Consider the following 14,853-nt stretch of genomic DNA (forward strand, 5'->3'; position numbering starts at 1 on the left):
GCTGAGGCTGAACCTTCTCTGATATGCATCCCTGACTTGAAATGGAAACAAACCTTATAACTTCAGAAACACACACGGAGAGAAAAGGGTTAGCAGTGAAAACCATTCTGTACTATTCAAATTAATCTTGAGTAGCAAGTTTAATGGCCAAATTGCTTAAGTGGAGATACATTTAAAACTCATTGGAGAGACATCCACTCTACTATCATACCCACAAACAATTTTAATTATTATCTAACCCTTCAAATGAATGTCTAGAAACCTCTGTGACATAAAACATTACAATTGCTAGTTTAAGTAAAGTGTGGACCACTGTGACCAGCACTGTGACAGGTTTGGGGGGTTGAGCTAAAATCCAGATCCTGTGGAAGGAGGTATGACAAAAGAACCAATCATACAACCATGCTCCACTGAGGTTGTAATCAAAATTTCAAGATGTATAAAATATGACTTCTAAAAATTATAATCCCTACATCAGATATATAACTTAGTGTAAGTGCTCTGCCCAAAGTTTACAAACAATTGGCAAGTCTGAGTGAAGACAGGTCATCTCACAGAGCTAATGAAGCATATGATACTGAGGGTTAAAACAACTGCATTCTATTTTGCTACTGTATTTGCAAGAACATTTTTGCCACCTTATTCTTTATGTAGCAATGATGTTAAAGCACTTGATACAGTCATGTGGTTTAACAGGCTTCAAATGAGCAGGCAGGAAGTGATCCCTTTGGCCCGTGGTTGCACCCTATGAATGTGCAATCTGGCTAGCTGGGAAATGACCTCCAGCTTGTTTCCACAGTAGCACCTTGGTTCTCTCCTCCTTTTGTCCCATAGTCACCACTTTGTCTTAGTTTTCTTTGCCTTTGTCATCGTCTGTCACAGTCTTTGTCTTAGTTAGGGTTTTCATTGCTGTGAAAAGAGACCATGACCAAGGCAACTCTTATGAAAGAAACCATTTAATTGGGGCTGGCTTACAGTTTCAGAGGTTCAGTCCATATCATCATGGCGGGAGACGTGGCAGCGACCAGGGAGACATGTTGCTGGGGGAGCTGGGAGTTATAAATCTCGGTCCAAAGATAGTCAGGAGGGGATTCTCTTCTGCAGGCAGTTAGGAGGAGGCTCTCATCTGCCCTGGGTGAAGCTTGAGCATAGAGCCCTCAAAGCCCATCCACACAGTGACACACTTCCTCCAACAAGGCCACACCAACTCTAACAAGGCCACACCTCCTAACAGTGCCTCTCCCTGGGCCAAGCATATTCAAACCACCACGGTCTTCCACACAGGTGCCATTTGTTTGAGAGCTACGTGATTGGAGCCATAAGGAACAAAAGAGCAAAGCAAAAAGGCAAATGATGAATTCTGCAGGAATGGCCTCTAGAGGCCCTGCTCAGGTCTTCAGAGCTTTCAGCCGGCTGGATGGGAGTCCCAGCTCCACCCACTATGGACATCCTCATGCGCTCTTCTTGTCTTTGTTTTTTTTTTTTTTTTTTTTTTTTCCTAAGATAGGGCCTTGATATGTAGTTCAGCCTGGCCTCAAACATTTGATCCTCTTGCTTTACACTCCCAAAGCTGTAATAGCAGATTGGCACGTGATACCACACCTGACTTCATGTGTATGAGTTTATTTATTGGTGTGTATATGTGTGCAGTGGGTTGGATGAGCTTGCTTGTGTGGGGTGTGTTCATGTGCATGGCCCGGGGTCAACAGTAGGTGTCTCCCTCTATTACTCTCCACCTTATTTTTTTTTTTAATTTTAATTATAATTTTAATTTTTTGAGAGTCTTACTGAATGTGGAGCTCACCAATCGGCTAACCTAGCTAGCATCTGAATGCTGGGAATCCGTCTGTCCCTCTGGGGATCAGAACTCAGGTTCTCATGCTTGCACAGCAGGCACTGAACCAATTAAGGGTATTAAAAACCTGAGCACTGTTCTTGCATTCTTAGGCATGCTTTTTTTTGTTATTGTCTATGATTAAGCACTTCTCCTTAGACTCCTTTTCCAGAAGGTACATATATTTTGCCTTAAGAAACAAACTTGAGGACAGGAGAAATGGTTCTGCAGTTAAGAGCACTGGAAGCTCTTCCAGAAGACTAGGGTCTGATTCCCAGGACACTAAAGGCAGCTCACAACTGATGTGGTATACTCTTCTGTTCTTTACCGTCACCAGGTACACATGTGGTACAGAGACATACATGCAGGTTAAATATCCACACATAAAATAAAAGTATTTTTTTAAATATAAATAAATAATAAAATAAAACATTTTCAGGAGTGCCAATTAAAAGCCCGAGTCTCATCACTGCTAACACTAAAATTAGTAATAATTGATACTAAGTTGTCAGAAAGTTCCCATATATAATAGGCGGAATTCTAAAGCTAGGCTACCAAGAATGCCTACAATTAAAAACCAATTCAGGTGTTGCTATGGTGGGATTTGGCAGATGGCATTCAGTCATTTGGCAGCTGGCTATAAAATCTAGAGCTTGCCCTGACTGTGCAGGTGTGTCCAGTGAAATCACCAAGCCTTCCAAAGCAGGAGAGGTAGGCTGAACTAGTGGGGGGTAGGGGAGAGACCAAGGCAACTGGATGGAGGAGGAGGGCTCACTTTGTTCTTGCTCCCTTAGAAGATGGAGGAGAAGCTGAGAAGCCAAGAGATAAAGTTGACCTTTAGATACAAAGAGCAAAGTCTTAGGACTCAAGGAAATGGACCATGGTCCTATGAGCAACAGAGCTCTGATGCCCTGAATGAGCTTGCAACTGAATCCATCTACTGAGCATCTGAAAAAGAGAGCTGCCCCCTGCAGCATTGGACTGAGGCTGGAGACATTAGGCAGAGACCCAGAAGACTCCCGAGATACTGGGAGGTAATCCTTTTGTGCTGTTGAAGTGATTGTGCTTGTGATAATCTGTTAGAAGAGGAACAGCTAATCCACACACCTGGGAATACTGATGTGATTGGCATACAGTTTGAAAATCATTGCCTGACTAGGACTTTTGTAAGACCTCTGTTATTACCAATTTACAGACTTGTGTGGAAAATTTGGTTTATTGTCTTGGTTTTAATTTTCTGCAGTAGAGAAAAGAGGTGGATGGTGTTAGCCATTGTTTAAAATATATAAAAATACTCGGTACAGCGAAGGTCTCTTGCTAACTGTTCAGTACATAGTGGTTATCTTGAATTCTATGAGTAGCTAGCTATCACTTTGTAAAATGCTGTGTGCCAGACACTGTTAACTATCCACTAACTGTCCCCATCAGTGCTTATAGCAGCCTTGTGATGCAGATACAATCATTCTTTTCTATAGATGTTCAAAATGAGACTCAGCAGAAATATCTAGAACCAGAAAGCCATTAAAATAGAAAGGCAGATGCTAAGATGTGAACTTAAAAGGACTGATTCCACTGTTGATGCGTTGAGACAGGGAGACAGGTTTTACTGCATTACCCAGACTGGCTTTGAACTGGACTCAAGTGATCTTACTGCCTCGGCCTCTTGAGTAGTTAGGACCATGCATGCCAACATGCCCAGCTCAATCTAGATCTGATGGCTGTTACCTTCCTATATTACTTCATGTATGGTTATCTCCTCCTATTGAGTTAAACATCATCACAGTTTAGCAAAATAGTACAATAGAAGCAAGATAATTTTGCCAAAGTTTAATGAACTTTGTTAATAAATCATAACTTGCTTATTCAGTTAACACCCGTTGAGTTCATACAGTAAGCCAGATATATTTCTAGGACTGCCCTTACAATAATTTCTGGTTTTACTTAATTTACAGAATGACATACCATAAAGTAATCGAGTAAAATCTTAGCCTGTGTAGCATCACTATGCTCATTTTTTGGCACGATATTTGCAAAGTTAGAGATGCCAAGCCAGAGTAGACACACAGAGCCAATTAAAATGCAATTTAGATGTTAGACAAGAAATATTTTCAGTATTGGTATATTTTAAATATTGCACAGAAACTATATTAAAATGTTATCCAATTACCTGAACATATAATTTTCAGTTTTTTTTAATTTGCCTATCCTAAATGCAGCTAAATGAAAGCCAAGATACAGCCAGGTGTAGAGGCATTCTCCTTTAGTGTCAGCACTTGGAGGCAGAACAGGCGGAGCTCTAGGAACTCAAGGCAAATCACGTGTACACAGTGAGGCATGTCTCAAAAATAATAAAAAAAAAAAACAATTAAAAAGACGACTCTCAGTGAAATAACCTGTGTGCTTTATTCCACGTGGATAGAGACTTGATAGACATTGAGGAGTAGGGTGGGATCCAGGGGTAGATGATTCCCATTGGCTCAGTTTGAGATGCTAGTGATGCTCTGTTTGCATGGGGAAGGACTCCAGGTATTTCCCCTGAATGACTGACTGTCATGGTCCTCTCAGTGGGGTATTATGGTTATATGTTCCAGAGCAGACAGAGTTAGGCAGGGAGTTGGCCTTACTCCTACTGTTCTCAGTTCCAAGATTCCCGGGGTTTGGGCTCACTCAGCCTTACCAGTTCTTCTATCTGCTGGCATAGTCGACTTGGTCCACAAAAGATGGCTATTGTTTGTAACTAATCAGCTGAAAAGGCTCAGTAAAGATTAAGTTAAGTGGATGACTATAAAGTATAATATCTAGGGCCACAGAGAGTGGGGCGCAGAGTGAGTGTGGGGGCGGGAGGAGGGTGCGAAGCGAGCGGGGCTGGAGCAAGAGGAAGAAGGGAAAGGGGGGGAAAGTATAAAATCTATGTGTTTCTTGGTTTTTGTTGAGTGTGTAGAGAGATAAGGAGGACTGGAGGAACTGGAGCATGGAAAAAAAAACATGATCAAAATTATGAAAAAAAAAAAAACCCTGTAATTAAAAGAGTGGTTTATAAATAGCATGAATGTGAGGGATAAATAATTGCTTTATGTATGATATATTGCTAATCATATAGACCATTACATAGGAACTTGAATTTGAATGAAGTAATTTTGCAGAAAGCAGAAAAAAAACCCTAATGCTCTATGCCTTTATTGCTATTGACTGAAGCTCATTATAAAATACAATGAACCAGATACAAGTGAAAAATAAAGATGAGAATTGCTCAGAAATGCATGTTGTAATAAGTGGGAAACCATGAGAAGTGAGAGGTGTGGGAGGATTCCAGAAAACATGTATAGACTCCTGCTAAATTCAGATTAGAGTGTGTGTGTGTGTGTGTGTGTCTGTGTGTGTGTCTGTGTGTGTGTCTGTGTGTGTGTTGAGGGTAGGGAACAACTAATGACTCTCTTCCTTCCACCACATGGGTCCAGGGGATTAGACTTGCCAGACTTGGCAGCCCATTATGTCAGTTCTCCAGCCCACTGTTCATTTCTTATTGCTGGGACTGTGTATTTATGTATCCTTGCTCAATCACTTAGGTGGATGATGATAGGGTCCTTAGCTTCCTTTACTGGGACCTGCCCTGCTCAGCCTCTCCTAGAGATGGTGAGTTTCTCAGCTGATGGATCTGCATTTCTCTTTCACATTTGTGGTTAGGTGTCCCTAGGCAACTGTGTGTGAAAATGAGGTTGTAAGGTGGGTACTGGCCTTGAGGTGGCTGCTGACCTTGTGTGTCTTCTTGACTTTCCTTGTCCTTTCATGGCCACTCTCTCTAGGCTTCTTTGGTGAGGAGGATTCATGGTATCGTGATCTTGTAGCCCCACAAATTCTGCCTCACGTTTGGTACCTGCCATCACTTCTCCCTGCACAGGGAGGTTTGAAAACCCTGGGAAGGTTCCCATATGCCTTTGGGTGGGAACCTTGACTTTCTATAGGGCTGGCTTTGTTGTACCTTGCAGGGAATCTCTGCAATACCTTTTCTTTCCCTGTATTATTCTGGTCATCTCCTGGTAAGTGGTCCTCAACAGCAAGAGGCACTCCCAGTGGTTACAGTTGACTGCATCGTTACAGCTGTGAACTGGAATCATTAGGACCTATAATATGTGTGATTGCCACACCCTTTTCTTCTTCACTAATACTGAGCCCCAGCCTTTTCTAGCTCCTATACCATGAAGGTACTTCTTTGGGGTTGTTCTCTGGGCCATCTGATGTACAAATACATTTTTATTAATGTCATTCCTGTTGGTGAAACTATAGCCATTTATTTTATTGGGCCATTTTACTGTTCAGCAAAATTTCTTTGGAAGGATGACCTGCTGGGCATGCATTGTAAGCAGAAGGCCACCCTGTGTATTGCTGACTGCAGATGGTGCCAGCCTCGGTGGCTATACCCCTGAGGTGGTATGGAAGTGTCAGACAGCTGCTATGCCTCTGTCTTGTTGCACTGCATGCGCCAGTGACTGGGGTAGCTGCAGCAGCTGCTGGAGCCTCCTATGGTATAACGGTAGCAAGGTGGGGGTGCTACACATCTGTTCCTATTGCTAATCATACTGTATTAGGTGTTTCAGGCACTCCAGGGATATAAAGCATATGGACAGGTATGCATAGACTGTATACAAATGCAATTAAATAAGGGACTTGAGCATGTGACTATTTTAATGTCACTGAGATTCTGGAATTAATCTCACATGGATAATAAATGAACTTAAATATCTATTAGACTTTAATAGGAAAGTGTTGTGGACTTGTTTTTTGAATGGTTAAATTATAATGTCACTAACTGTACTGTTTGGCAAAAGAGCCTTTTTGTTGCTGGTATTACATGCTATCATAAGGGTAGGACTTTGTGTTCTTCCCCCCCCTTTTTAATTGGTTATAATATTTACATTTCAAATTATATCCCCTTATCCCATTCCCCCCACCACCCAGGAGCCCCTTATCCCATCTCCCCTCCTCGTGTTTCTATGAGGGTGTGATTTTCCAGTTTCTATGATGCTGTTTCCATTAACATAAACTGCCTCCTAAATTTCTAAATCCTTCCATTTGTGTTATTAAAAAGAAAAAAAAAGAAAAATAGGAGATTTAAGGACTTTGTGTTCTTATAAGAAAGGATATCAGCATATCTCTTCTATATTGTTTTATCTTCTAGGACAAAATATGCCTCTTGTATATTCAGTGGGAAACCCAGTAAAGTCTTTATTTGGAGGCAAGAGATACCCTTTGAAGCTACTTGGAGTGCAGCTTAATTTCTGTTTAACTTTCTGGCTTCCCACTTCCTACTCTGTGTGGGTGGGTTGGTTCTCACTTAATGTTACTGGTAAGTTGAGCACATTCTGAGATGATGGGCTTAGATGCTATGGAAAGTGCTTCCTGGGACAAGAGTAGCTCATCACTTAAGAGACTATGCTATTTCAACAGGGGTTGTTCCATCTTAGTGAATGAACTAAGTATGTTCAAAACTGTTCTTTTATGAGATGGGTAGAATCACTTTAACCCACTGTGTCTCTGACTCAAAATAATGCTATTTCTAGGTTTTTCTCTTATTGACATATTTGATTTAGATACTACTGATGTGTTGAATTTTTTATAAATTAGAGATCGTAAGGTGCTTTTTTATCTTTAACTTTATCTTTTACTATAGTTGGTACTTTGTCTAAGTATAAAGGCAAATACCTTCCCCACTGAACTCATTAAGGCAAATTATCTTCATGTAGAGAGAAGCTGTCTCAAGACCTACGTCAACATCTGTTGTAAAAAAAAAATTACTTCCAATTTACTGGGTGTTGGCTTAGTGATAAATAAAATTTTTTTTCTAAAAAGTTTTATCTCAATGTTATCACATTAACTCTTTATAGCTCATCATGTTTATCTTTCAGGAGATGAGGGATGCACCTGAGTCCCAGTTACCAACAGGGAAATAGATATACAACCAATAAGTGTCAGTAAAGGGGCTCCTGTGCTTTTGAAGGTTTGGGTGAATTTTGTTCAAATTCTATTTGGCAGTTGGTGTGCCTTCAAATGCTCCACAGAGAAACAGAGACTCCCAAAAAATAATTTCTTACTATCACCTGTATTCATCAGTCTTAGCAAGCTATTATAAGCCACTCACATCTTCCTCACTTCAGTTTTTTTCCATGTAATGTCCAGTTAGATAGGAATGTCCTTGATGATGTGAAGAGTCATAGAGGGGGCTGGAGAGATTGCTCAGTGGTTAGAGCACTGACTACTCTTCCAGAGGTCCTGAGTTCAATTCCCAGCAACCACATGGGGGCTCACAACCATCTATAACGGAATCTTCCGGTGTGTCTGAAGACAGCTACAGTGTTCTCATATACATAAAATAAATAAATAAATCTTTAAAAATAAAAAAGAATCATAGAAGGAAATCCAATCCCATTCCCCTTCATCTCCCCTGCAGCCTTCAGGCTTTCTTACTTTCTAAGGATCCAGGCCTCTGACACAAGACCATCTTGTGATCCTCAGACCCCCAAAAGTAGTGTGGTCCTGTTTATTCGACCTTTTCTATAGGGAATGTTTTCTCAGTGTTACCTGTCTCCTGCCCCCCTGGGACATGGAGAATGCAGTCTCTATTTCACTACATGGGTTACAATGCAACATTACTGACACTTGTGCAGGAGGCAGTAGTAGTCCCAATTTATTAAATGCCTATTTAGTACCTATTATTGTTTTAAGAATGCAAATACAAGACAGAGGAATGGGACATGAATTCTTGAAAGACTTTTCCATTTTTGAGGAATGCTCTAAAGTGAAAGAATTGGGAAGTTCTTGGAAATCATCTCTTTGAATTCTTCATCTGTACCCAGATTTAAAAAAAATAACAACAGTAACAAAACAAAGACAAGAAACCAAACCAAATCAAATCAAACAAAAAATGGATGGGTAAGTTTGGGTCCTGATGTGGCAGAGCTGGGCTTCATTCTCAGGCCTTCAATCTCAGTCTGGTTCCTGTACATCACTGGTTTGAAGACTGCTGATAAAGCTGAAGACGTAGGTGAGGTGTGCTGGGGGGATTGCAGGGGTAGGGTATGCCAGGGATATGTACACATTGAAGGAAGAAGTAATACAAGCATGCCTCATAATGAGGAAAGTAAAAATGCCCCACACCGATGTTCAGCTTCTTTAGAAGAAATTGTTTGTTGGCGTGCCAAGGTGAGTTGCAGAGGGAAACGTTGTGGATGTGTTTGTTCACGGGTGAGGAAACGAGAAATAGAATATAACTCTTTCCCAAGCTTGATAATGTTTCACCTTAATTGTGCCTTCTGATGTCACTTGCTGTACTGTGTCAGTAGGCATTGATAAATACAGGGGAAACTAAGAGTATTTATGAGTCCCGAGGTCTGAGAAGATGAAGAGAATGAGAGAAAAAGAAAAATGCTGTTTTACTCAGAAGATCCATTCGAGCCACTGGTGTAGGCTGACTAGCACGAAATAGCAACATGAAGTATGGAGGAAGGGGGCTACTCCAAGAGCTGTATCTGCAGATACAACATGCAATTTCTGTTGTCTGGAGGTTATGTCGTTACAATGGTTTGAGGGGTGGCAGAGAGAAAAATGAGACTAAAGATACAGCTCAGGGGTAGAACACGTGCCTAGAATGTGTGGGGCCAGAACCCCTCAGTACCACACACACACAAAGGATGGAGATGTTTTCTTCTCTTGCATGTTTAAATAGAGAAACGCCTACCATGATTACACTAATCAGAATCTTACTAATCAGAATATGTCAGTGTCTTTCATTACGTATGCATTGATAACTTGGGTGACTTATAACCTATGTTTTTAAATGATTAATACATAAAATGAATAAAAATCTCTGTAAGCTAAAGTGGACATTTACAAATAGATAACAAAACAAAGCAATGTCACATAGAAACTAGAGTTGAACCTTCACAAAGGGAAGAGCTTCCTCTGTTGTTTAAATCTGCATGGAATTTTCATCCTGGCTTTTTTTTTATTATTGCTGAAAATAGGTTCTTTTCTTACATACTATATCCTGCTTACAGTTTTTCCTCCCTCCATTCCTCCCAAATTTCCCCTTTCCCCCTCCTTTCCAGATCTACTTTCATTAGAAAAGAACAGACTTCTAAGAGAAAGTGAGCAAGCACGGCAAAATAAAATTGAATGAGGTAAAGCAAAAACTTTCATGTCAAAGTTGGACACGGCAACCCAACAGGAGGAAATAGAGCCACATGGCAGGCTGTGGGTAGGGACCTACTTGTTCTTTTAGTTAGGAATTCAAAACAGTACTAAGCTAATAGCTCTAATAGATGTGCAGAGGACCTGGTGCAGACCCATGCAGGCTCTGTGCTTGCTACTTCAGTCTTTGTGAGCTCATATACACATGGCTTAGTTGATTCAGAGGGTCTTGTTCTCCTGGTGCCCTCCATCCCCTCTGGCTCTTACAATCTTTCTGCCTCTTCTTCTGTGGGGTTTTAGCTGAGTGTAGGAGTTGGTGGAAACCTCCAATTTAGACTTTCTTTCTGCATAAGGTCTGGCTGTTGGTCTCTCCCCATCTTCTGCCATAGGAAGCCTCTCTGATGATAACTGTACAAGGCACCAATCTATAAGTATAGCATAATATCATTAGGAATCACTTTATTGATACTGTTTTAGACTAGTTGTGTTTGGTGTTAGTCTAGGTCTTTGGGCTATCTAGTCTCTGGTTTTTGATTACCCAAGCAAGGTCTGGGTATGGGTTTCTTCTATAGAATGGGCCTTTTAAGTCAAACCAAACATTGGTTAGCTATTCCCACAAATTCTGTGCTTACATTACTCTAGTATATTTTCAGGCATGATAGATCATAGGTCAAAGGTTTTGTGACTGGGTTGGTGTTCAAATTTCTTTTTCAGCAGCCCACATAATACCTTCCCACACCATTGAGACTAGAACACAGGAGTGTTGGCTCCATGTAGGGACCAGCTCAACTTCTCCATATTCAACGAATTGCATGGATGTTGTCCTCACCAGTGGCACCTCACTACAAGTTTGAGGAGAACAACTCTTTTGTTTTAAAATTAGCCTAGGTTGTTATGGGAATTTCCAACGGACCCTCCTGGCCAACAATTCAATTAGAAGCAACCTCAACCCACCACTGGAAGCCATATTGATTTCCATAGTAGCTAGACAAATTTTCACTCCCATCAGCAATGAAGGAGCATTCTTCTTGTTCACATGCTCAACAGCATGAACCCTCACTTGTGTTTTTGATCTTGGTCATTAGGACATGTCTAAGATAGAATCTCAAAGTAGTTTTGCTTTGCATTTCCCTGATAGCTAAGGATGTTGAACGATTTTAAAGTGTTTCTCAGCTATTTGAGATTTCTCTACTGATAATTCTGTTTAGATCTGTACCCCATTTTTAATTATATTTGTTTTTTGTTGTTTTATATCAAGCTTCGTGAGTTATTTATATATTTTTAAGAATAGTTTGATGTGGAGTTAGTAGAAATTGTTTCTTATTCTGTAGGCTGTCACTTTGTCTGATTGAAGGTGTCTTTTTTCTCACAGAAGCTTTTCAGTTTTTTGAGGCCCCCACTTATTAATTATTGATCTTAGTACCTGTGCTATCATGTTCTATTCAGAACGTCATCTGTACCAATGAGTTCAAGACTATTGCCCACTTTTCTATCAGGTTCAGTGTATCTGGTTTTTTTTTTTTTTTTTTTTTTTTTTTTTTGGTTTTTTTTTGAGACAGGGTTTCTCTGTGTAGTCCTGGATGTCCTGGAACTCACTCTGTAGACCAGGCTAGCCTCGAACTCAGAAATCCACCTGCCTCTGCCTCCCAAGTGCTGGGATTAAAGGCGTGCGCCACCACCGCCCGGCCAGTGTATCTGGTTTTATGCTGAGGTTTTTGATCCCCCTGGAGTTTAGTTTTGTGCAGGGTGATAAAAATGTACCAGTTGCATTCTTCTACATGCAGACATCCAGTTTGACCAGCACCATTTGTTAAAGATGCTATGTGTATTTCTGGCTTTCTTATTAAAATCCAGGTGTCTATAGGTGTTTGGATTTATATCTGGGTCTTCAATTTCACTGATCCACATGTCTGTTTTTATGCCAATAGCATGCAGTTTTTATTACTATAGCTCTGTAATATAATTTGAAATCAGGCCTGGGGAGACCTCCAGTAGTTCTATTTTTATTTTTATTTTTATTTTTATTTTTATTTTTATTGTTTTAGGTAGCCTGGAATTTTTGTTTTTCCATACAAGGTTAAGAATGTTCTTTCAACATTTTCCTGAACTTAAATGTTTTCATCAAGAATCAATGGCACTATAGAGCCCAGCTCTCCACAGCCCATCTTCCTGTCCTTATACCCATCTGCGTGTTATTCATGCAAAGCATCTCCACAATTCAATACATTTTGCACCACCACATATTCTTTAGTATCTAGTTGACTGTGTGGTGTTCTAGTTTTTTTTTTTTTATTAGTTGACTAAATGTGACAGGAGTCATGAATGATCTGTCTTGGTTTCCCGATTCTATGCAAGTCTATGAGCCTCGATCTGCAATCAAAGTTCTCTTTTTGATGTTCATGGTTTTGAATGATAAAATTTACTGGCCGTCTTATGCATTTTTTGTGGTCCTCTGGCATGACATTCATATTCTCTTAGTGAGCACGTAAGAAATGTATGTCTAACATTTGAGGTTTAATCAGTCAGGATCTGTTAAAAGCACTAGAAATGTTTGTTTTTTCTTCTCTTCTGGTATAAATGAATATAGCTACAGTTTATGGTTTTCTACTTGCTGCTAATTCTTCCACTTGATCCAAACTTAACACACGTTTTAAAGGAGATGTGTATGGTAGAAAATGATCCTCTAAATAGAAGTCAGGTTTAGACATAGGAGAAATCAAATGTTTCTAGACTAAAGAAGATGTGGTAACTGAAGTGTGAACTTATTTTTGTTTGTTTTATTTGTTTGTTTCTTTCCATCTTTGTCCTTTTCTCTGGGTTTATGGTAGGTGGTAGGATCTTGTAACTGTGTTCTTTGTTTTTTTGGAAATGAGTTGAATGCAAGTCATCACTCATGCCTCCTGGTAATGTCTATGTGGTTTGGTGGTTTATATGAAGCATCCTATTGATTACATGATGGAAAATAAATTCCAAAATCACCTAGGTCCTTAACTGCAGGACATGTCCTATAAGGTCAATGATAGCTCTTCATCACTGTGACTGATGCCCAATTACTGACCTAGTGAGCCATCTTCAGGGAGTAATTGTGCTTTTCCTCCTCACTTTCATGTAGCCTGAGGACCCTCATATTTCCTTTTCCATGCTGGGCAGCAAGGAAAAAACACAGCTGTGTTTTCTAGGAAATTGAATCAGTGCTCCCCAGCCCTTTAAGAAAATCATGTCCCACAATTGCCGCACAGTTGTCTGTGTCCGAAGATGCCCTGAGGAAAAGAAGTGAGGACAAGAAACTCTCTAATTTCTTTGCATGCAATTAGCAGACTTGGTTATTGTCCTTCCTTGGAAGGGAAGCGTGAACTGGAAAGAACGGAAGCAGGTAGTGGCAGAGATGTGTCAAAAAACCACCAACAAGGGTTGTGCGTAAGCAATTGAAAACAATTAATAAAATGCTTTGAATCCTATAAGTGTCCTAAATGAAACATAGGGCATCAGCATTTTGGTGACTGAGAATTTAAATTAGTAGATATCTGGGCAATTTTGAACACATCTTAACTCATGCTCTTAGTTATTTGGGTTATGAAATCAATCAACAAAAAATTCAACCACAAAAGGTACAGATCCATAGGCACCAATTGTAAGCACTTAATGATTTTCAAAAATGAATTGGAGATATTAACTGGCTGAGGCACACTCACATGATGTTTTGCTGAGGCAAGACCTGTGAGAGGACACGTCATGTCTGGAGAGAGTATAAACGAAACTCAATGGATAGTGATGGGGCATTTGTATAGCTAGCCTTACAAAGCTTCGTTGGTCTTGAGTCTTCACTGATCTTCATTTTGTTGAGGCAAGCACAGCAGAGAACTTTATCTGGTATCCTAGCTGGTTCTGGTCATTGTTGACTCATGCCAGTTTGGTAGAGACCTGACTGTTTCCTCTGGTTCATGTCACTGCTGCTGATTTGAGTTTGGTATCCTGACACTACTGAACTGGACTGCTGGTATCCTGACAAATGGAGATTGGAATGTCCCCAAATTGTTGGGAGCCGACTTTAGTAGAAAGCGGCTAGATCAACTTTGCAGCCATCTGGAACCATATACCCTGATGAAAGACTTGGTTGTCAAAAGCCTATAACAGCTGAAGCACACTCTGATAAGTATATTGTTTATCCCACATAGCTTGTTTTGCTGTTTAGTGACCTCAGCTGTATGGTGCATGTGGTATAAAGTGTTTTCACCTGTGTTCTCCTGCTTGTGTATATAAATACCTCTGAATTCCCTTCAATAGAAGAGACTTGATCACACCCTGTCTTGTCTCCATTCTTCGAGTCTCCTGCCCCTGCAGCCCCACTCTCTCTTGACCAGAGCACTTAGCCCCAAAGCGTTGAGGCAGAGTACGGGCCACAACACCAAATAACTACTTCTAAACAAGTCTACCTTTCTTTGTCCTATTTGCCATCTTTTCTCCCCTACCTTTAATGGTGGACTAGAAGCAGAGTTAAAGCATTTGAAAACCCTTATTAAAAGTAGATTTTTAAAAATCTAAGCCTACACTCTAGCTCTGGAATATTCATAGCAACAGACAATGTTCTTGATTATTTTTATCCCCCTAAAAATAAGAAAGCAGACAGGTTGAGGCATGATGCATACACTGGTTATCTCAGCAACCAGGAAGTAGAGGTAGGCTCAGGAATACAATGCCAACTTCAGACTCTTAGGAAATACTGGGACTAAGCTACAGAGGACCTTATCTGAATGAACAAAAGAGCTCAATGGGTACTTGATGCATTTGGAATTTCATGCAGAGTGAGAAATAAGGGTCTACTTTCCTTTACACTT

The sequence above is a fragment of the Arvicanthis niloticus genome, chromosome 4, assembly GCF_011762505.2.
Source record: "Arvicanthis niloticus isolate mArvNil1 chromosome 4, mArvNil1.pat.X, whole genome shotgun sequence".
Lineage (NCBI taxonomy): Eukaryota > Metazoa > Chordata > Mammalia > Rodentia > Muridae > Arvicanthis > Arvicanthis niloticus.